The sequence below is a fragment of the Melopsittacus undulatus genome, chromosome 1 (assembly GCF_012275295.1).
Source record: "Melopsittacus undulatus isolate bMelUnd1 chromosome 1, bMelUnd1.mat.Z, whole genome shotgun sequence".
In the NCBI taxonomy this organism is placed as follows: domain Eukaryota; kingdom Metazoa; phylum Chordata; class Aves; order Psittaciformes; family Psittaculidae; genus Melopsittacus; species Melopsittacus undulatus.
In genome coordinates, this window is record NC_047527.1 from 97,520,668 (window position 1) to 97,544,758 (window position 24,091).

Sequence of the window (24,091 nt, forward strand, 5' to 3'; positions counted from 1 at the left end):
ATTGGCATTCTATCTATGAAAAATCAATGTTGTACTCTAGGTAACACATTTGTAAATGTGTAGCTCTTGTGGGTACATTCTGAGGTCAGCATATCTAGATTTTTGGCAGACCTCAAGTATCCTGGTAGGCTCCAGGACGTGGGGTACTCTGGAATGGATGTATACTTCTGGCACCAGTTAGTTTTTGTCCTGCAGAGAAGGGTAAAAGGAGTTACAATTTCTGTAGGTGTAGTAAGTTCATGTGTGGAATCCACTTTGGAAATCACAGTTTTTAAAGCCTGAACTTGTAGATTCTGCCATTCTTGATTTATCAGATAAGATCATCCCTCTGTTTGTCTTATAACCTCCTTTTCTTTGTGAGCTTTCTATTAAAGAAATTGCATGTGGGAGTGGGAGGACAGGTTGTCTGAGAGATGGTGCTGGTGGAGCTGTTGGCCTATCTTAATGAAAACAATGCTCTCTGTCCTGTGCTGATAGGACCTAAATGCGTGTTGATCATCATTATTGCTAGTTGTATAATGCTAAGCCCAGATTCCCATGTTTGCCTGGGATCCCACAGACAAGGCAAGATCCTGTGGAACAAGACACGGTGTGGTAGTGGCTGCAGGTTTGTTTCTGAAAGGACCCTCAATTGCTTTTTGTCTGCAATATGCCTGTAGAATCATTGGATATGCCCAAGACTGATCAAAATTTTTCTTTCTTCGAGTCTGGGGTATGTTTATTTTCTCTAGTATGTAATTTATCTGTAGCCTTATTTTTCAGCAGCCAAATATGCTGACTGTGCTTGTTATGTTTCCCAAATGAAATTCTCTGGCAAGCCTCACTTCTAATGTAATTTTGAGGTGCTGATGTAATCGAATGGTTGAATGTGAGCTGAACAGGAAATTATATAGTGCAAAACCTGCTCTTAAAATCTGTGTGGAATGAAAATGCATTTGTTCTTTTTATATATTTATTTGCAGTAAATATTTGTGGTATTCAGTTATTTCACTTTTGCTCATTTTGTTTTAATTGAAGAGAAGTCAATTTATTGAATGCCTGAGGAGAGGGGAGGGAATCAAGACCAATGGTTACATATTCTTAACATCTCATCAGAATTTCAGTGGGAGTTTTTCAGTTCTGTTAAAATAATTAAACATTGTGCTGAACTGATTTTTCAAATGCGAGGGGGTAACACAATGAGTACATGAAAATAGCTGATCTAAGTTGGAATGCACTAGAGCACCTAATTGTAGAACTGTAAAGGGACACATTTTTCTGAACAGTCGTAGCATTATGTAATAGAAACCTCACAATTTATAAATGGAGAAATAAAGTATAAACACAGAGTTGTAAACTGTCCTCTGAAAAAGAAAGTGAGCTAGAGGTATTCTCTGCTGGTGAATATTATCTGTCGAAAACCAGATAACCTTAAGCGATATTGTTCTCCATATGGAATTTTTAATGCATATCTTTAAAGAGCAGTAACTCTGTAAGTGACTTGGAGCACCTACATTTTGCCCTCAGATTATTTTAATTTTCAAAGTGAAGATTGTTGGATCTAATTATTTATGGTTTGGGTTAAGGTGAAAGATATTACTGCTTTATTAAGAGAAGTCAAAACTGCAGAGGTAAGCTGTATATCATTGAATCACAGCATAGTTTGGGTTGAAAGGGAACTTAAAGCTCATTTCTTTCCAACCCGCTGCCATGGGAAGGGACACCTTCTACTAGACCCGGTTGCTCCAAGCCCCATCCAACGTGGCCTTGAACACTGCCAGGGATGGGGCAGCCACAGCTTCTCTGGACACCCTGTGCCAGCACCTCAGCACCACTTCCTCTGAGGAAGAACTTCCTCAGATCCGTCCCATCTAAATCTCCCCTCTGTCAATTTAAAGCCATTATTCCCTGTGTCCTGTTCCTACCTGCCCTTGTAAAAAGCCCCCCTCCACCAGCTACACTTCCCATTTACTGATATTGGACTTTTTTAAGTAATAGTCTTTCAGCAGTCCTGTTAATGCTTTAAACTCAAGCTTGAAATTGGTTTTGTTGTGATTGGGGGTAGGGGAAAATGCTAGATCAGAGGAATAAATCTGATTGTATTGGGTAGGAAATAGAAACAAATAATGTCACATGAACACTAGAGGAGTGGATTGAAGTAAGTCACTATTAATTAGTTTGGTATATTTTTGTAACTCAGCAAGACAGAATTATTCACTCTGCCTTCGCAGCATATGAAACCAACACCAAATGTAAGAACTACAATGGGTTGGGCACAAGGTTTACCTCTGTGGATTTGTGCAGCAGCATGTTTTTCATTTTATCCTATATTCCTCTTCTCACCTTCCATGCTCAGATGAGGCTTAAGTGTGGGTTGTTTCCTTTTAACGACATGGGCTGGACCCCTTGGTGCTGAGCAGTAGCCTTTGTGCTGTAGCCTGTGTATGTCTGAAGCATGTGTGATCCTATGGGGTGCTTAGGTGTTTCAGAGCCTCTTCAGCTGTGCTACCAGAGCTGACCTACTGCAACAAAAAATTCCTGTCCTTCATAGAAGGTAAATAATCTGTAAACAGGGAAGTGCTGGTGGTGTTGAGGAAATAACCTGGCTCAAAAGTCTCAGTATCTCTAAATAAAAAAAGGTAATTTTTCGTCACCACTGTTACCTTTGTCTTCACTGTTGTAGCTTCCAGGTCACACTAATTGCTTCCATGTCCCTGCTTATCTCTTTTGAGAGTTTCTCTTTCGATCTTTCTCAGTACAGGGGACACAAGTTCTAGATGAAATGCTTTGTATTACTCTTTGCAGAAGCTTAATATAGAAAGGGTGTTGTATACTGAGGAGACAATTTTCATCCACTGAATGTGGATGTAAGTTATATTTTATGAAACTGACTCAAATCTTAAGTTTCTTTAGTCTGAGGTTTGCCTGTGAATCATACTTTCTTTGCTGGTTTTTACTTATGTTAGTGTACTAACTCATTTAAAGAAAGAAAAGTGTGTTGATACTCACTGACTGATCTGATTAAAGGCAGTCTCTTGCTTTCACCTTTGCTTCATGTAAACTCTAGGTTAATTAATTGACTCATTCATTCTGTGTAGCTAAAGCTGAAAGGCCGCAGAGGAGGAAAATGAATTGCAGGCAGCAGATGCTTGGATAAAAGAAGAAACAAACCATCCACAGGGTGAAACTTTCTGTGTTCCCTCCTCAAGAATGAGGTGAGAATAGACAGCTTGTGCCTCACTAGGGATCTGCAGAATCGATTGTTTCGTAGAACATAAGCAAAAGTCCTTTTGATTTCTAAAAGCATGACTTCTAGTTTTTGTTCTTAATTTCTGTGTTCTAGCCATTAGTAAATGCCACTGTATTTTTATTTGTTTCAGCTGTGTGCTTTACAATGGCAAATCTTAATTCTGCATCCAGTTTTCTTTTGTTTCTTGTGGCCAAGATGAGGATTCTTGCTTGACTGGAATAAAATAATGGGATAGATCTGGAAGGAGGTTCAAAAAATGGCATGCTCAGTAACAGCAGAGAGAACAGGATGCTCTGGTGTCAGGATCTGGGTGTTCTGGCTTGTATCCTTAGGATTATTTCTGTTATTATCTTGTATGAAATGCAGGAACAGTTCCTGAAACAGAAGTCAAAACCTAGAATGCTTGGTTAGGAGAGGGATAGACAGACATGGTCTTACTGGTCTCTGGGGTTTTTAATTCCCACATTTGGGCTTACCTTACATGTAGGAGTTGTGCCCTGTGCATGAAATACCTGTGACAAATGTTTGGTTGGTAGTGTGCATTCCAAGAGAGGGGTAGTTGTGTTTGAATGCCTTGAGGCTGAGGGGGAGGTAGAACCAGGCTCTCTAGCTCCCGAGGTGTGGAGCGTGGAGTGGAGCGTACTTCACTTAAAACGGGTACGCACCAGATGCTTTGGATCAGTTTCTTTGAAGGCCTGTGTGAAGATGCTGAATTTCTGGATTTAGAATACATTGGGTATTAGGCTGAATCAGTTGCTGGTGCCCTTGCACAGGTACAAATCGAAACTTCAAATGCTGAATGAAGCTTTCAGTGGAGGAGATGTCCCTGCCCATGGCAGGGGGGTTGGAACTAGGTGGTCTTAAGGTCCTTTCCAACCCTAACTATTCTATGATTCTATGACTTGGCTGTCTGGAGCCTATTGGGCACTGAAGCAGACTACATAATCTTTGTTGAACTGACATGTTGAAAGTAAGTGTCTCAAGTCTGCTGAGCTGAACTTCATGGGGCCAAGAACGGTATTTGGATTTTATGGGAGGGGAATGGTACAATGGCTACTATTTTTAGTCTCCCCTGCTTATTCTCCAGCAAGGGTGCTTTGTGCAGTAGCAACCTTCTCCTTACATACTGGTGTATTCCTTTTTTTTTTTTTTTTTTTCAACCTGAGACAAGGTGTGGGTGGTTCAGAATATTGCATTAATTGCTTTAGGAATAAATGCAAAGATGTAAAGCCTGACTGAAGTGATGTTCCAAAATAGAAAAGTATTTCTTCTTTCAAAGATTAAGATTAAAAAACCCTAAAAGGTCCCTCCTGAACCCCTCTGATACTTGTCAGAAGTCATCCCCTTAGGATTCTAATAATTTGGGTAAAAAAAAAAGTCTTGCAAGCATTCTAAATCTAAAGAGGTAGAAATGAAGGAGGAAGAAAAAAGAGGTAGTGAATATTTTCTGAGTAATAAAGTGAACCCTTCTATAAACCAACTTTACAAATGAATCTTAACATGAAGCTAACTTTCTGAAATACAACAGCATGTAACAAAAAGCTTTTTGATAAAGTTTGCTGTTGGGAATGATCTCATCCTGGTGACCGACTGGTCACTGTGCAATGCTCTAACTATTTGCTGAAACAAAAGTATGCTGCATCACCTGACCACCGAGTAATCTGGTCACGCTGGGGGGAGCTGAGGGTGTGCTTGACTGCAGCCGTGGTGCACAGCAGGTAGGAGATGCTGTCTATGGAGCTTTGCACTTCAGTTTACAAACAAGAGCTAATCTTCAAGGTGTGTTAAGCATGAACTGCTTCTTGGGAATCTGCTGTAGTTATTTTTCTGGCAATCCCATTTATTTGGTATGTAGTAATGATAGGACAAGAGGGAATGGATTTAAACTGACAGAGGGGAGACTGAGATGGGATCTGAGGGAGAAGTTCTTCCCTGTGAGGGTGGTGAGGCCCTGGCACAGGTTGCCCAGAGAAGCTGTGGCTGCCCCATCCCTGGCAGTGTTCAAGACCAGGTTGGATGGGGCTTGGAGCAACCTGGTCTAGTGGGAGGTGTCCCTGCCTGTGGCAGGGGGTTGGAACTAGATAAGTTTCAAGTTTTCTTCCAACCCAAACCATTCTGTGACTTTAAGATCTATAGGAAAGATTTAAATTAAAAATGCTGGAACAGCAATCCCCAGCTTAATAGCTTTGTTGTTATTTTTTAAAGCTTAGTGCAGTGAGTCAATATGCCTTCTGTGTTAAATTCACCCAGCTGTATTTTGCAGTGCATTAATGTCTGCCCTGAGTAAGAAAAGAAGGCATCTCTTCACTGGGTTAGGGCCTTTATCTGATGTTCTCTTTAGATGAACTTTGTCGCAGACTTACCCAGCAAAGACACTGAGTGATTCCTGTAGCCACTCTGCAGCTCAGAGCAAACCCTGGTGCATTCACTACTAAGTATTGGCTGTCAGTGTATTTGTGCTGCCATGGACGAAGTTCTCTGGCCTTTGGCAATGAAACTGTTGAGAAGAGGACCTTGTCTCTTCTCCCCACATCATGTTGCTCTGTGCATGAACAGAGTTTGGGTATGAGATCACTGACTTTCAGTTAAAGTTCTGGAAACAATGGGATTTTGTTTAATAGTGCAATCTGCCAGAAGTGGTTCATAGTGAAATCTCATGTGTTTTCTACCCATTTCCAATTTAAAAATTGTAAAACTATTGCTTTAAAATAAGCAGTTGATTGGAAAAATTTCCTACAGTAAGAACAAACCCCAGCTATTCAGCTTCTGTGATTCTTGTGGGAGCTGACAGTTGTATCTGTCTTACTTGCTGAGTTAGAATTCAGTGATGTGCCAAAGACAAGTGAGTTTGAGGCATTCTAAGTCAGCTTTAAACCTTAGAAGTTGTAACACTTGTTGTTTTTGTTCTTTCAGTTTCTCACACTGATAATGGTGATTTGTTGTCCTTGGATGCATTGAGACTTACATGCTGGTTCCAATTTAAAATGCAGTATCTGTGTGTAGGGGGAGTCAGAATGTTTGGAGTCTGCTGGAACTCAAATGCAGATATCCTATTTTCCTCAATTAATGAAATGCTGAGAACTGTAGAAATAGAATTGCATGTGAGACAGTGTGTTATATTTGTCTTCCTTTGTTTGAAATTTGTTGTAAAAACTATGGAAAATTTAGTTAGTAATTTTAGTCATAACAGTGTTTAAATCTGAATGCAGGATTGAGAGGAGAGAATTTATAGGAGTGACTGCATTTCCGCTAGATGTTGTTGATTTAGGAATCCTCAGATCTTTGGTGGCAGAGGACCAGAGCTCTTCATACAATTCCATGTTTTGTGAGTAGCTGTCAGGTGTTTTGTACAGGTCAATTTAACCATATTCCCACCTCCTGGTTACACTTCATTAGTGGTGAACATGGTATTTGGGAGTAGAGCCTATATGTGCAAAGTTGCAGTTCACACACCTGCAGACAGTGAAACACATTTGTTGGATCTTGCCAGTGAGCTTAAAATTAATCAGAAAACGTAATTAACTCCAAAATGCAAACAAGCCCAATTCATAAGTAACTCCTACAGAAGCCAGGCTTGTGTGTTTAAGCAGGAGCTGGTAAGTAGAGTGACAGCTCATGGGCAGACTGGTTGGTACGCTCCTAGTAGTGGCCCATAGCAGAGCTCCCTAATTTGTGGTTCAGCCAGGAAACAAGTGAACCTGTGGATGATCATATCAACAGATTTTTTTTTTTTTTTCATCCCCCTACCCCCAGTGAGTCTGAGCTCATAAGTTTTAAGTTCAGACTGAAAACAGGATGGGATATTTACTTCAGCCCAGAAAGCCAACCGTATCATGGGCTGCATCACAGCGGCACGACAGTAAGTTGAGGCAGGGGATTCTTCCTCTCTGCTCTGCTTTGGTGAGACCCCCTCTGCAGTCCTGTGGCCAGCTCTGGGGCCCCTACATGATAAGAATGTGGAGCTGTTGGAGTGAGTCCAGAGGAGGGCTGGAGCACCTCTGCTATGGAGACAGGCTGAGAGAGCTGGGCTTGTTCAGCCTGGAGAAAACTCTCAGAAGACCTTAGAGCAGCTCTGGTGCCTAAAGGGGCCACAAGAAAGCTGGAGAGGGGCTTTTGACAAGGACAGGCAGGGACAGAACAAGGGGGAATGGCTTTAAACTGACAGAGGAGAGATTGAGATGGGATCTGAGGAAGAAGTTCTTCCCTATGAGGGTGGTGAGGCCCTGGTGCAGGTTACCCAGAGAAGCTGTGGCTGCCCCATCCCTGGCAGTGTTCAATGCCAGGTTGGAGAGGGTTTGGAGCAGCCTGGCCTAGTGGAAGGATGATTGGAATGAAATGAGCTTTAAGGTCCCTTCCAACCCAAGCTGATATTGCTGTGTGTTCAGAGCACATACTGCTTCCCTTGATAAGCACAGAATCTGACTAACGAGCAAACAGTTCCACCAAGCTCCCTTTGTGTAGGGTATCACTGTTGTGATAGCACAAACTAATACTGCTCCTCTGCCTTCACCAAAATAAAATAGGAGAAGGAATCTAAAATGCTGAGTTTCTCACCCCCCGCTGCAGTTCTCCATGTCACTATTTACTGTGATTGAATGGGAATTTGCAAAAATGCAGCAGAATAAAAGATCATGACACTTTCATGCTCCACACTTCTGGCTGGGTTTGGTATGACCATAACTACTGATAGATTATTATTATTTTTTTTTTAATAAATAAAAGTTCTTTTTTAACAATGCATTGTAGTGCCTTAGTGCGGGGCAGAGTGGGTGCTGGATTACTGGTCTTGCACCATGGTGGTCTGCTCTGCAGCCATCTTCTGCAGGGTGTTATTTTTGAGCCTGTCTGTGTCAAATACACTGTTAGGTGTATCGTGTTTCAGATCTTGAAACAATTTGTTCATCTGTTCTGGTTTAACACAGCTGTCTGCACCTTGTTTTAACCTGTCATCATCTGTTGTTGGGTCCTAACACTCCATCCTGTTTTTTCACGCTGAGTTGAACTGATCTGGTTTTGGAGGTGGTTGCATAATGGGGAATGAGTGTTGGTTTTTGTTACAGTTTTTTTTTTTTGTGTGTCTTTAGAAACCTTAATTACTCTTCTGAAATTTTAAATAAACATCTGAAGGATTTATCAGGTAATTACCAGGCCAATCACATTTGTCTTGAGTTTCCTAGAGAGTACCACTGTGCTTTAGAAACCATAAAAGTCACAGTTTTGATAGAGATTATGTGGACACGCTCCAGCTCAAACCAAATGTTTAATCTATTTACAAACTGGCATTGAGTCTTATTCTGGCTGCTTGTTTCTTCAACCCATCTGTAAAAATGGAAAACCAACTAACCAAAAAAGTTCGATCTGGAAAAGGTGTGTTTCCCTGTCTGAGTCCCAAGGACTGCTCTTGCAGCCCAGTATTTCCTTTGTGGCAGGACTTCCTTTTTTTTTTTTTTTTTTTTTCCCCACATCACCTCAAAATATTAAGAGTTACGGAAAACCCCCAAAGCTTGGGTAAGATGGGCTGCTTGATACTTTGGATATGTGATCCACAAGCTGAAAGGGAAATAACTAAATGTTACTGATCTTAACCCTATCTGGCTACACTGTTCTGCCTTTATCTCCCCTTCTTCCCTTTCATCAGGAATGGGTATCACTTTCACACACCTGACAGAACAAATCCACTGTTAGTTGTTCTGATTTTAACTGGAAGTCTTACACGATGGTGCTGTTTGATAAATAATAGGGGAAGGTTTGTTTTCTTCCCCTATACCCTCTTAATGCCTCAGTGCTTGCTTCCGTGAATGGTGGAGAGGTTGCTCATGTTCTGAATGCTCTTGCTGTTACTATAACACTTTGCATTGTGTCTGTAATGATTTTGAGTATCACTGACTTTTCTGATGGAGGATGCCCTCCGGTCTAGAGGTAAATAAAATCATAGAATAGTTAGGGTTGGAAAGGACCTTAAGATCATCTACGTCCAATGCTCCTGACTAGGCAGGGATACTTCGCACAAAACCATGTCTCCCAAGGCTCTGTCCAACCCAGCCTTGAACACTGCCAGGGATGGAGCATTCACAACTTCCCTGGGCAACCCGTTCCAGTGCCTCAGCACCTTTACAGTAAAGAAGTTCTTCATATCTAATCTAAACTTTCCCAGTTTAAATTTGAACCCATTACCCTGGTCCTCTGACTACCATCTCTAATGGAAAGTCCCTCCCCAGTATCCCTATAGACCCCCTTCAGATACTGGAAGGCTCCCATGAGGTCTCCATGCAGCCTTCTCTTCTCCAGGCTGAACAGCCCCAATTTTCTCAGCCTGTCTTCATATGGGAGGTGCTCAAGTCCCCTGGTCATCCTCGTGGCCCTCCTCTGGACTTGTTCTAACAGTTCCATGTCCTTTTTATGTTGAGGACACCAGAACTTCACACAATACTCCAAGTGGGGGATCCCGTCCTTTGACCTGCTGGTCATGCATCCTTTTGATGCAGGCCAGGGTACAATTGGCTTTTTGGGCTGTAAGCGCACACTGAAGCCGGCTCATGTTCAGTTTCTCATTGACCAACACCCCCAAGTCCTTCTCCACAGGGCTGCTCTGAATCTCTTCTCTGCCCAACCTGTAGTTGTGCCTGGGTTTGCAAGGTGTAGGACCTTGCACGTGTCATGGTTAAACTTCATGAGGCTGGCATCAACCCACCTCACAAGTGTGTCAAGGTCCCTCTGGATGGCATTCCTTCCCTCCAGTGTATCAACAGAACCACACAGCTTGGTGTCATCAGCAGACTTGCTGAGAGTGCACTCAACCCCACTGTCCATGTCAGCGACAAAGATGTTGAACAAGACCGGTCCCAATGCCAGTCCTTGAGGGACACCACTCGTTACTGGTTTCCAGCTGGACATTGAGCCATTGACCACAACTCTTCGTGTGTGGCCATCCAGCCAGTTCTTTATCCACCGAGTGGTCCACATATCAAACTGATGTCTCTCCAAATATTTTTATACTAGCTGAAATACATTGTATCTGTGCTATTGAATAGTTGTAATTCCTGGAAAGGCTTTTGGGTTTGAAGAAGAGAGGGAAAATACCACAACTCAGCAACAAAAACCTCTGCAAGGGTTGTTTTACTGCTCTCCTCAAAGGTGAGTGATGTATGTTTTCACATGCTATAGAACTACAGTGAGGATCTGTAATTCTTCATTGTGCAATTCAGACTTTCAAATAGCAAGATTGGAGATATTCAGCTGGCAAATGTAGTAGGTCACTTAAGCCCTGAACAGCTTTAACCTTGTACTCAGAAAGGTCATCTGTCTCTGCAGTTGTGCTGTCACAGAATGAGCGTTGCTTCCTCTCAGCTGGTTCTCTCCACTGCAGGAATTGGGTGAAGATTGTCCTACAGATGTGCAAGGCAGCAACTAGTTTAGTAGTAGTGGATTCCAGAAAAGCAACTAGGAAAGCTCACTGATGCCTCATGCTTCAGTAGCAATGACTGTGTGTCTGCGCACTGGGTTTAAGTGCTTATTTTGCCTTCCTCCTTCTGATCCATGTTAATGTGTTGGTTCTTGAGAATGCAGAGGGAAATCCGTTGATGAAGCAGGGACTCTAAACCTGCTAGCTTTGTGCAGTGGAACATAAAGATAACTGGTCTTATTTATTTTAATGTGTTCCTTGTTATTTTAGTTACATTGCTGTCTAGCATGAATAAAAAAATTGCATTCCCTCTGTCTAATCAGAGCTGGTGATGTGTCTTTGCATATTCTTGCATGCTCTTCCCTGTGAGGGTGGTGAGGCCCAGGCACAGGTTGCCCAGAGAAGCTGTGGCTGCCCCGTCCCTGGCAGTGTTCAAGGCCAGGTTGGATGGGGCTTGGAGCAACCTGATCTAGTGGAAGGTGTCCCTGCCTGTGGCAGGGGGGTGAAACTGGATGAGCTTTAAGGTTCTTTCCAACCCAAACCAGTCTGGGATTCTGTCATTGGCTAAATAGCAGTCCTGAAATTGATATGGAAAATGTAAAAGTGAAATAAGGTTGTGTCATGTTTATAATCTGTTGCATTTTGGCATGGGCTAAACTTAAGTATTGGAGACAAGGGGAATTATAATTTCTTTCTACCCTTTTGAATTATAGGTACTCTTGCTCATAGATGAAATGTTTTGCTTTTTTCATCTCTTTTAAGAAATAGCATGCCTCTGACTTGCCCTTGGAATGCTTTTGTTCACCTGTGACTAATAAGGAGTGTTAGGTATTTCTAATTGCGTCTTATCTGGCTGTTCTGACACCAGTCCTGTTGTTCATACCCTTTAGAGCCATTCTGCTCAACCCTGTCTCCGGTTTCGGTAAGAAACACAAGACACTGGAAACGAATCTGTGAAGCTCATGTGTACAAAGGGAATAGATACCAGGTGAAGGAAGATAGAATTTCCTGTAAAGCAGCATCTGTGTTCAGGAGTGAATTCCACAAAAAGCAAACAGGAAAGCATGCTGATTTCTAGCACTTAAGTAGCAAAATTATGTACTCATCTGTTTTGTTTATTCCTCTGGTTCCCCTGCTTCACTCCTTCTGCTCCCTTCTGCCATTTTGTGGCATTCAGTCATTCACATTCATAGCAAGTCAAGGACAGAATTCTTCCCTCTGCTCTGGTGAGACTCCCCGCCCCCCCCCCCCCCCCCCCCCCCCCCCCCCGCAGTCCTGCATCCAGCTCTGGAGCCCCAATGTAAGAAGGATGTGGAGCTGTTGGAGTGAGTCCAGAGGAGGCCAAGCAGATGCTCTGAGGGCTGCAGCACTTTCCCTCTGGAGACAGGCTGAGAGCTGAACTTCTGTAGTCTGGAGAAGAGAAGGCTCTGGAAGACCTCAGAGTAGCTGCCAGTGCCTGAAGGGGCCAACAAGAAAGCTGGAGAGGGGCTTTTGACAAGGGCACGTGGGGACAGGACAAGGGGGAATGGCTTTAAACTGACAGAGGGGAGATTTACATTAGGTATTAGGAAGAAGTTCTTCCCTGTGAGTGTGGTGAGGCCCTGGCACAGGTTGCCCAGAGAAGCTGTGTCTGCCCCATCTCTGGCAATGTTCAAGGCCAAGCTGGACGGGGCTTGGAGCAACCTGGTCTGGTGGAAGGTGGCAGGGGGCTGGAACTGGGTGAGCTTTGAGGTCCCTTCTAGTCCAAACCACTCTAGGATTCTATAATTTTAAATTTCCAAACTGAAAACCCAAATATTAAATAAGTAGGAAATCTCTGTTTTAAGGGTACTTCTAGATTGGGGCAGTTCCATGATCTCAGGTGAAGCAGCATAGGTCAGCAGTACTGCCACACTTGAGTCCTCAAGTTCCTGTGAAACAATCAATTCACAAGCACTGAGTAAACCTCAATTTAAAGAGTACCTGCTGTTCTCTGTGTGAATCCTTTTAATAGAAAAATTATAGTGGTTTAATAGGTGGTTTTTAAGATGTGCCAGATGCTTAAGTGCTCAGTGAAGTCAATTACCAGTATCCCTGAAAAATTACCCGCGGCTGTGCTGCGCTCTCTGTGTCCTCATTGCTTCTGTCCATACGTACTAGCAGGATAATCCTCTCTGTACTGCACTTGCTCCTGGAGTGGTGATACACGAGGAAGATGAGGACCTCTGTAGGAAATTTGCTTGTTGAGATAGTAATGGGCAAGTCTGGCACTTAAATTATGGAAGTTGGCAGGTGTTGACCTGGAAACATATGTGTCACAAACTTTCATACTTTCTTACAATAGTAAAATGTTGGGAGACAGTTCAGAGTTCTCCAGTAGTGTTTTGCTTTAAGGATGTTGCCATGGGAATGTGTCATCACTGAGGAAGCCTTCAAGGTCCCAGAAATGTGGGAAATCCAAACTCTCCCTTGTTTGCCCATGCTAGCACATCATCTGACACTGCAGATGACATTCTTTACTCTGGTCTGATTTAGTAAAGGTGCTGTTGGCACCTGTAACTTCCTTCTTGGTTTTCCTTTTCCGAAGTCAAGGAAAGAAAACATTTCGTAGTCCAGTTGACTACGTTCATCCATTCAGGGATGCACTGATAGCTGGGTATATTTGACAGACATTTACATTGTACTTTTAAGTGTGCATAGCATCACTGACCACTCCGTTGACTCTCTGACCTGCATAGTGAGAGTCTGTTATCTGTGGAAGTGGAAGGGAAACAAATGGTTGTGTTTTTGAACCGCATCACGACTTGATAGATTCAGTGTGGGAAACAGTGGAGTTCTCTACTGCTACTCTTTTAGAGTCTAGTGAGGGTGAAATCAGTAAAGAGAAGGACATGTTGAACAACTTGGGTACTGATAAACCCATTTCAGCCTTGTTTGCTGGGCATGGGACCTCAGTGTTTTTTATAACTTGCAGGCTGAAGTCTTCTGTTTCTTCCTTACCCGTGTTCACCTACGTCTGTAAATAGTAGCTAGCTGCCTCCATGGGGCAAAAATGAAGCATTAGCTATGGCTTGAATAGGATGGAGCTCAGAGGTTCCTTTGCAAAGTGACAGCAAGAGTTTCCACAGCTGAGAAATACTGTTAATGGAGCAACATCTACTGCTGTATAAAGAATGAGGGAATCATCTATCACTGGTGAAGAGAACACTGCCAGCTGTTTGTTGAACAACTTCTTAAAAGATAAGAATTTCATCAGTGTCAGTGAAAAAAGAGCTGGGTTGGAAACAGCCCTGTCTTTTAGCTGGAGTTGTCATGAATGTATGGCTTATGCTGTGTAGGGATAGAGGAAAACCAGAGGAGAACATGTGGAGAGTTGCTGGTTGTCTTTGCTAACCTCCTAATGATAACCTGTCAAAACCAGATGTGCCAGATACTCAGTTTGCATAAGAAGAACAATCTAGAGCAGAGAGACTTTCTAAAAGACTTATTAAAGACTAGCAAGAATAGTGCTTTTTTTTTTTTTAAAAAAAGGCTTTGCAAACAACCCTGTTTCTTATAGTCATGGGCTGGGGAGGCTTTCTTGGTGGTATGCTCATTTTGCAGTGGTAGATAAGGGTGAGCTGGACTACTGGAGTTTCTAGGAAACTGGGGTGACATGAATATCAAAACAACTTACTGAGTAAAACCTCATAGTCTGGTGTCTCCAGCTCTACTTGTGCTAGTGAATTACGTGATGCTTAGTGACGTCTGGTACTGCTGGAATACAGCGTCTGGGCTTTTTGTTTGCAGAATATTTCCTGTTGCAGTCTTTGGCCTAGGGCAGAAGTACTCTCCTGGAGACTGGTGAATGCTATTCAAGAGCTGGCATGGACCAGGACTGTGCTCAAGCCATTTGTGTGTAGCCACCTTGGTTTAAAAAGTCAGACTTAAGTGGGAATGCAGCCCTTTCCTGGGCATGTTTAAGTCAACTGTGCCATTGAGCTTCCTAGCAGGGAGGTAGCGTTTGTGTTCCTGACTGCAGGAAATATAATCAGTTTAGCAGCCTTTCATTAGAGGACAAGTGAAATTTGAATAATGAAAGCTTCTTTTGTCTTTGTCTTCATCAAGTGATCATTAGTGTTCAGCCCCAGCTAAGGCAAAATGGCCACTGGAGGAACTTCAGTTGCACAGAGTTGAACTGAAATAGGACCATGCACCAGTTGTAGCTCAGGACTTGACTCAGGTTCTTACTGCTCCTTTTTCTCATGTGCATGCAGCTGAATCTGTACATTATCAATCTCAGTAACATCTCAAATCATTAAGCATGTATATCTCTGGTCTGTGCTTCCCAAAAATATGGCAGATTGTTGAATAACACTGTCCAAGTGTAGGTGTGGGCATGTGCTTTGACAAATAAAGCATATGACAGAAGTCACTGTGGATCTGTATTGAGTAGGTATAACAGTAGGAAGAATTCCTGAATTCTTAATAACTTTATTTTTAGATGTAGTTTGGCTGAAGATTTACTGTTCAATGAAATGTCCCAAAAATAAATATTGCAGAAGAGGATTAAACTTGAATGTGCAAGATAGTTTTTTCTCTTATGCATCAGTGTTTGTTGAGGGAACTGGTCAGAAACCACCATTCTCCTTAAATTTGCATGCTCTGAATGCAAAAGAGAAGTGCTTTCACCAAGCCCACTCATCCACACAGGAAACTAGAGGTGCTGTTGGGACTGCAACGGTGAGAGGTAATTTTAGTAATTCAGTCTTGTTAGCAGAAGAGCTCTTCAACTGTGAAAAGAGATACTTTGGTCTTGCTTAAATCACTTTTATTGAGCTTGTACTGAAAAGGAATGTGCTTTGTTGTTTCTTACCAAGGGCTTTCTCTGCATTGTTTTTTGGTGGTGCTTTTCTTTTTGTGGATGTTTGAGTGTTAAGGTTGTTTTTTTCCATTTAGACACATTTGAAAGATCTATAAAATGATTCGGAGATCACTTCTGTCAAAATACTTAATCTCAGCCTTCTCTAGGTGTTTTCAGCCTCTTGTCGTGTGTATTCTGTTTTGTAGTGAAGTTGAATGCTCTCTTCCACCCTCCCTGGTTGTGCGCTGACTAACCAGACTGTTGGCCGCTGGAGCTCATCTCTTAATGAGCATTTCCTGCTCTGTCCAGCCTTTCAGGATTGTTGTGGAAGGTCCTTGGTTGGTCCTTGACACTGGTGATTTGGCAATCTCTGAGTCACTCTCCCAACTTTCTAGAATCATTGCATGTTGTTTCTTTAGTCAAATCACTCTTGACATATGAAAATCTGTGGTGCTGTAAAAACAGCTACACTCAGGCAGCTGCTTATTTACTGTCTGATTGTATGAACCTCATGAGTTTTTAACTTTGTCAACTTGAATCGCTACAGAAGACTATTTTTTAAAGCCTGTCCCCTTTAATAAGTATTAAATGTAGGTATTACTGTAGAGTATCTGGTTGCTTTAAAATTTAAGACCTTTGTTCTTCCATGTGTTACCTGCAGTTGGGAAGTATGGTCTGCTAGTACAAGTAGGAGTTGCATGACTACCATTAAAGTCTAACTTGCTGTTCATGAATGTTTCCGTAGAAGTTTATCCACTCTTATCGCTCAGTGGAACTGCTTCTTGTGTTTGGAAGACTTTTTAATTTATTAGTTTAACCTCAGTACTTTCAACCTGTCTTAGGAGAAGTGCTACTTAAAAGCCTCAACCTAAGTCCAAAAGTAGACTCTTTCAAATGCAGTCAGCTTTAGCTGATATGCCACATACAAGTGTGTGAACAGGAATGTGATGCTGAACAAAAATTCATTGACAACTTGGCAATGGGACCCATGAAGGAAGAAAGTCCATCCTATATTCTTGGATAAATTGGTGAGTTCAGGTATGGCCAAGGTGACAATATAGGGGCTTACATCTATAAAGGCAGTTTTACTTGTGTTGGTTGCTGCTAGCGTTATTCCTCTAGGAGAGAACTGGGATGAAAATCTGAGATGCCTTCATATCTGGGTTTCACAGCCACCACGTATATAGCCCAGGGTTTGTAAGAGTGCATTTGAACCTGTGGTATTCGACAACGTGATGCTGCTTTGCATGAGGAATGCTGTAGCTGCAATCTGTGCCACCCTTCTTAGCTTTTCATATCAAGTGATCTTCATGTACCATGCATATTTAAGATGAGGAGCTATTTAAAGGAAGCTGTTTAGAGATTGGGAAGCAAAGTGTGAAGGGTGAGAGACAACAGGAAGCTTTTAGCTTTCTCTTGCAGGATATGGGAAACAGTCTAAATCTGGGGACAAGAAAACAGAAATGTCACTAGTTTAGAGAAACTGAGGGAGCCTATAAGGGCATCTGGTATGAGGAATGTCACATTCTTTGCTGTAAACTTCATTGCACTGAAGTCCATTTGATTGAGCTGGGTAAGGGGGATAATATAGAATATAACTGGAGGTTTGCTCTGCCACCATTGTCTTTGGCAGCAACATAAACCAGATTGGTACAAGCACTGTTTATACAGCAAGTACTAAATTACTGGAACTAGAGACTGTCTAATTGGAATGATTTTGTGAGGGGGGTATAAAGGATCACTTCCTTGCTTCTGTTGTGCATCCTTTTTGGGTGCTTTCCCAAGGTAATTTGAATGCCTTTCTCATTGACCAAGGAGAGGTGGTACTTCATTGTCAAAAGAGCTCCTGCTGGAAACAGTGAGACAAGTAGTTGATGCTTGAAGTAGTAAGAAACTTCAAAATTATAAAAAGCAGAAATAAATTGTTAACGCTTGCCCTGAAATATGTATATGCTTGTGGGACTCATCAGAATAACTGTTTTATTATAGATGGGGGGGTGCATTTGGGGAATTCTCTGGTGAGAAAAAAATAGAAGGTAAGAGACTGGGTTGTAAGCAGAAAGTAGTTTAGTGTATTCATTGGATACAGGTAATTCAGGGGAGGAAATCTTTGTAGGAAACTGGATGGAGTTAGTGGAGCCATTGAAATGCTTATTGCTAAAAGTACAAGGAGCTTGGGAACCAGAAGAGCTGAGGAACAAGAACTACTGGTGCAGGATGTGGAACTAGATATTATAGGGGTAGCAAACATGATGGGACAGTATGCATACCAGGCACTACCTGTTTTCTGATAGCTCAGGCAAGATAAAAATGCCAAGCGGGTGTGGTGAAGGGATGTAAATGAAATCAGACTGCTGCTTCTCTATGCTGCTTTTCAGCGTCACTCGCATACAGATTGTGTTGGGGGGAAATGAAGTTGTGAACTTGGAATTGGGATTGCAATGTATAAACAGACTCTCTTAACGTTAAGATGGTTCTCAGGAATATTTCTCCAAACTGGAGAAGAACTATGGCTAATAATGGAACACATGAATCGGTATTTGCTGGCCAGGTGATAGGTGACACCTTTTCCAGCTACCCACCACTGCTTCTATAAGAGGTCAGAGTCTTCCTCAATTTATTATGTGAGAGAACAAGCTGAGCTCTATCCCAGTCTCCTGTACTACCTAGCATATAAAAAACCTTTGCAGCCACACCTGCAGTCTTAGTGAATCTGTCAGTTTGGAGTAAGTAAGATCATTTAGCATTTCTGCTTGTCAGTCAAGAACACCCCATACTTAAATTAAAAAGCAGTCTTTACAACTGGGGTAGTTAAGACCACCTTGGTAGTATTGGAATTCTTTCTTTCAAGGTTTATTTAAAAAGCAACTAGAGATGCAGGTTTATCGAAGGAAGAAGTGTTTCTGCCCAGACCAAGAAACTGCAGTAGATTTTACTTCACTGCTATCAGAACCATGGTTGATACAGTGCTACCCATGTTGAGAAGGAGTAGCACTGCCCAGCATTAAAAAAGGAGCTAATGCTTTTTATTTTCTTGAATGCTTTGCCACAAATAAGTGGGTGGATCACAACAACATATGTGGGATGAACTTAAATGGAGCAGACTGTTGGGCTGTGCATTTAGGGCTTGATGCCTCTGGATGTGATCTGGGTGTTCACAAGTTGGAAGTAGGTGGGGAGAGGGACCCTGATGCCCCAGTTTATCACAGGATGGCTAAACTGCACCTAATGATGTGGTGAAAGAAAGCGTGGGTTTATGATGTGTAATAGCAGTTTCTTTCTGCTATTATAGAAAGGGGAAAGGGGAACATTAGTGTTACCACACAAGCAGGAGCTCATCCTTAATGCTTGTGTATCTGAATCATACACAAGATATTTCTCCATTCCTTAATTAACTTAGTAATGATGGAATCCTAGACTGGTTTGGGTTGGAAGGGACCTGAAAGCTCATCCTGTTCCAACTCCTGGCCACTGACAGGGATACCTTCCACTAAGACCAGGTCGCTCCAAGCCCCATCCAACCTGGCCTTGAACACTGCCAGGGATGGGGCAGCCACAGCTTCTCTGGGCAACCTGTGCCAGGAGCTCACCACCCTCAGGGAAGAACTTCTTCCTCAGATCCACTCTGAATATCCCCTCTGTCAGTTTAAAGCCATCCTCATAAAACAGGAGAGCAGTAACTCTCCACCACTTCTGAAAGGAACAGGACTCTTTCACAAGGTTTCACTCATGAGTGATTTACCACTTCTTAAAGCTGAAATAATTCTATTTTCATTGGGCTGCTTTCTCATTTAAGTGAAAGGTCTGGCATTTTACTTCTCTGTAACATGAAATGTGCATCTGTAGGGAGAGGAACAAGCATTAGTGTTTCTATATGATTCAGCATTAATGAGCAGGTATGGAGGTGATATTTTGTTGTGAGACTGGCTTGATTACTTGCTGGGATGAAGAACAAGTTCATCCATGGACGTTTTTCCATGGAGGTTGAAATACTTAACTGACTGTGTGGCTTAGTGTATATTCTTTTCTGTGGAAAGCTGCATGGAGAGTAGAAGGAGTATTATTTTGACAGATTCCTGTTTTTGTTTATGTGCTTGTTTCACAATAAGAAACATTATGAACAAAGTGTAAAATATTGTGTAGGAAAGTTTGGGGCACCACACCCAGTAGATGAGGAGATAGTTCTCTGGTACAGCTGGTGTGTATACCTTCACTGAAATCATGGCAAATGTGCAGAAAATAGTCTGATGTTGGCAACTGACGTACAGCTCCTGAATTCTTTATTTTTCCAATATCTGGATCTGCTTAAAATATTAATCCAAATATCATTAATCCATAGGAGAATACAGCATATGCTTTTCTAGTTGGGTATCGTGTCTAGCAATACCTGTAGGTTTTGCCTTGTGAATATCTTAAAAACTTTACAGAAGAGTCCAGTCTAACATCTGGAAGTATGGGAAATTATGTGGAGCTGGTACAACCTCAAGTTAAAAAACCCTTCATCTTGGCTTTCTTGCTTGTCTCAGGTTAAAACATGACAGTTCTGCTGTGTCAAAGCCTTCAGAGTGTCATGCACAGTGGCTCTACACAGTAATAACTGATGATCGGGCCACAGTTGTTCCTGGTGCCTCTTTAGCTTTGTTCATCTCCAGGCAGATAAAAATCAGCATGTTGAGTCCAACCTGGCTGTTGCAGGTGGTCCAGCTGTGACTGGAGTGCTTTAAAGATATTGTATGAGCACCTGAACTACTGCTTAGTGGAGGGATGTGCTAATCATCCTGGATTACTTCAGCTTTAATGGTGTGTTTGTAGAAACCTATTAAGATACATAATGAGAGAAAAGTTGCTTACAATTTTCATGGTATATCCTCAATAGCTTGAGTAGGTGTTGATGTGAAATAGCTAGATAGTATTCCTGGTGAGGAGGGAACATTAAAGCTGCTTAGGTGACTGCAGTGGGACTGCAGCAAAACTTCTCAAGTTTTAGTTAATTTTGAGTAACACAAATCATGTCTTAGCCATCCCCTATTAGTTTACATCCAAGTACTCCACAATCATATGGCTTCCTTTTAATTGTGCATGCATTGTATTTTACAGATAAGCAGTGTCTGAGGAGCGAAGGACCTGAGAAAGGGAGCACCTGCTCTTGAGGTATGAACTGTTTTTCTAATGACACAACATTAAATCTTTAAGTAAAGCAAAGGTTTGATGCATCTGTCTTTACACACTACAACTACTTCTGTTCTGGAAAATACAGGTCCCATCTAGAGTTCTGAAATATCAGAATCTCTGACAGAAGTTTGGTAGCAAGTCTTGGCAGAGCAGGCATGCCTGGCTGTGACAACGAGTGTTACATGGATGCTGAGAGAGTCTCCGTGTCTTTAAATGGCATTATACAGCGAGTTCTGTGACTTCTGCAGAACAAACTTGCCTGAAATGCACCTACCTTTCCATTCTTTTATGTTAAAATCTTATGTTAAAAACTCTATTTTCTATTCTTTTTCATCATTCCTTTTTGGGTGTTAAAGTTCCTAACATTCCCCTGCTCTGTTCAAGTGAGCAGGGCTGGTGTGTGACTCAATGGATGCCCTTTCTGGCCAGCTGGACCTTCTTTTCTCGCTTTTTTTGTGTCTAAGGGCAGATACCTTCTTTAACTTGGGCATTCAGATCTTTTTATCTGTGTAAGAGGACTACAGAAGATTAAAATGGGCACACTAGGCTAAGAAAAAAACAAGTCTGAGTTGATTTGTTAAGAATTTGGAGCAGCAGGTCATCCAAGTTTCTTGTCCTAGCTATCGTTTGTGGAAGGCACCCTTAAGCTACACTTTCACTGGAGTCTCATCAAGTCTGCAGTCAGAGGATATTTGAGGTGCAGGTGCTCACATAAGATGTTTTAATGAAGAAATTAAATTTCTTCATGGTGTTTGTATGGATTGAAGGATCCAGGTGTCTTCTACATTACAGTTTGATCATTTTGGCAGTGATTGATTGTTCTCAAGTGCTGCCTATTTCTTCAAGTCCTAGAAGCAGTATCAGCCTGTTTACTAATTAATATTTTGTGCTGCCTTAACCTTAAGGTAGTCTAGAATAAAACCAATGAAACACAAAGCACGGACTTGTGCAAAATGTCTGAGCTGTTAATGTAAGGCTGCCAGTACCATCCAGTGATACCTGGCTGTAAAGAATGCAGAAGAGTCAAGTGGATGCGGTTGAATGACAGTTTTTTTTAACATCACCACCTGCATCCACTGTGATTTACAAAAAAATCTTAAACTGACAGTAGCCTCATGTGTCTCTTAAAACTTTGTTCTGGGTGTGTGCTAAAGTTGTTTCTAAAATGTCTTTTTCTTAGTCTCTTTCACTGGCTGGAGCAGAGATAGCACTGATAAGTGCAAAGGCCTGGCTTTTCAGTCAGGCTGATGCTCTGTGTGTCCATTCAGGGTGTGACTGGAACCAGGGGCAGCTGCACCACTGGTTGGTTGTACTGCATCCTGTGGCTGCCTGCCAATACATCCTAAGTCCTTCTCTAAAAGCTGTTTGAACAAAAGCCAGATAAGATGGCTTATCTCCCTCTGGGCTGGATGGAGGGAGGGGAGGTGCCCAGAATGCCTTGGGTGCTTTTCGCAGTGGCCTGGATGGAGCTAAAGAGGTCATGGGAGGTGGATGTGGACTCAATGCAGGCAGTGTGTGCTATGTGCAGCAGAACAGAGAAGATGCCACAGAAGTGTAGGAGCACTACATTGCCCTTCCTGCATGGTCCAGTCTTGAACTTTTTTCCCTTTTCCTTTCTACTTCACTTAGCTTTGACCAGTGTGATCTAATGTCTGCCTGACTCCTTTGATGTCTGGAATTGATCTCAGGCTTCAATTTACTTGTCATGTTTCTAACTCCCAAGTTGTCTGAGTTTGGTATTCTATAATTTTCCTGCTTTCTTTTCCCCATTGTACAAAAATGAGAGTTACAGTGTTAGCCACCTCCCAGAGTCCCAGGGTTACATACAGTTTGTACTTCTCAACATTCGTTGTTCCATGGTTTTAGGACATGGAAGCAAACAGGTGTTTCCCACAGACTGTATTCAGCAGCTAAAAATGCTTCCTGAAGTAATTTATCCAGGAACATTTAATCCACAGTCATTGACTGCTTAGATGAATGAAGAAACTTCCTCCCCAACATCCTTTGGAGCAGCCTGGGAGAGCAGGCAGGAAGGAGGAAGTGTTTGTGTGAATCTGGGGCTAGCTAGTTGGTTCTTGTTGGGTGACCTGGTTGAAGAGTATCTTGGGTTCTTTACAAAACCTGTTCATCTTGGCTTGTCAGTCTGAAATAAGTGGGTTCTTCCTGCGTATGTTATGAGCTCTTTCAATCAAGCACAGTTGCATATTTGGTCATACCTGCTTTCTTAAACAACAAATACTGACTGTGACTTGTGGCACCGAGAACTTCATTTGGTTATTGTATTGGGTACATGGGTATAGGTGAGGAGAAGGTACTTCTAAAAACACTACCTGCTGGATTAATTTATATTTTTTGTATAACTGCTCTGACTGGGAAGAAGCATGCACAAACCCACATCTTTAGGATCCTTTTATTGATCAAAAGTGAACTAGGTTGGGGCTGCTGCTGATATAATTGTGGTAGCAGCAAGCAGCTAGTACTTGCTGGGTGACTCCCTGCTCCCCTCCTGCAGCAGTGTTCTGCCTCCAGAAAATTCTGCTCAGACAAGGAGAGCAGATAAGAGGAGCTTTCTCTGCCTCTGTGCTTTAGCTAACCAAGAGTGATTGCTTGTCCTTGAGAGGATTTTGCAGTTTGCTGGAGGAGGGGCTGGTGCATTATCACCCACCCTTCTAAAAGGGAGCTGAGAAAGTATGGGCTGACCTTCGATGGTGAGAATGCCAAGAACAGGGCTGAGATGTAGCCCTTGAAGTAAGAGAACACCCGTGGGGAAGAAGGCAATGCTACCATGTCACTTTACTACTTATGGTTTTACATCCTTAAAGTGATGTGGGCAGATCCTCTAATTAAATTTAAAAATGTGGGTTTTTTTTTTTTGGTGTTACACTACACAATGATTTACTTGGTCCCTTATCCTTCTCCCCTTGGAAGGGAAACTGCATGTGTCAGAAGGCACAATACTGTGATACTGGATGTTGTGGCTGTACCTGCAGTAAGGAAATGAATCATTTTCTAAAGAAACTCATAGACTGTATCTGATAACATTGCGGGGAGACCTGAGATTTTTTTTTATTGCTCTTTCTTTCGTGAAAGCTCAGCTTTTGTTTTCTAACCAATGCCTTGTTTTTCAGCCATCTTTGAATGTATTTGTTATCAAGAGCACGGAAATATAAATACAATAGTGGTTGCACTGCAGTAGCTACTCCCTTCCTCCTCTGCTGGCTTCCTGCATACATTTTGGAAGGTGGAAGCTATTCCTCTGCATTAATTCATTTCAGAAATGAGCATTCTTCCCCCTGTTGCCACCCCATCAGGTTTTAAAGAGTATGAGCAAAGAGAAGCAATTGCTCTCACATATCTTCCTTGAGACTGAGAAGAAACATGAGGCCTCTTGCTGAAGCTGCTCTTGGCATTTTCCTGTGCTTCAACCTGATATAAGAGTTGTCTAACAGGGCATCTTGTTTTTCCC

General features: G+C 42.2%; 1 protein-coding gene across 6 annotated transcripts in view; it reads left to right on the forward strand.

Annotated features, from left to right (window-relative positions):
• The window catches only part of MAP4 (microtubule associated protein 4), a 170,245-nt gene that overhangs the window by 12,097 nt on the left and 134,057 nt on the right, over positions 1–24,091 (forward strand). For all 6 annotated transcript variants that reach the window (XM_034062834.1, XM_034062839.1, XM_034062844.1 and 3 more), the window contains exon 2: positions 20,551–20,604. The gene's annotated coding sequence lies outside the window, so the exon portion shown is untranslated. The remainder of the gene's footprint in view (positions 1–20,550; positions 20,605–24,091) is intronic.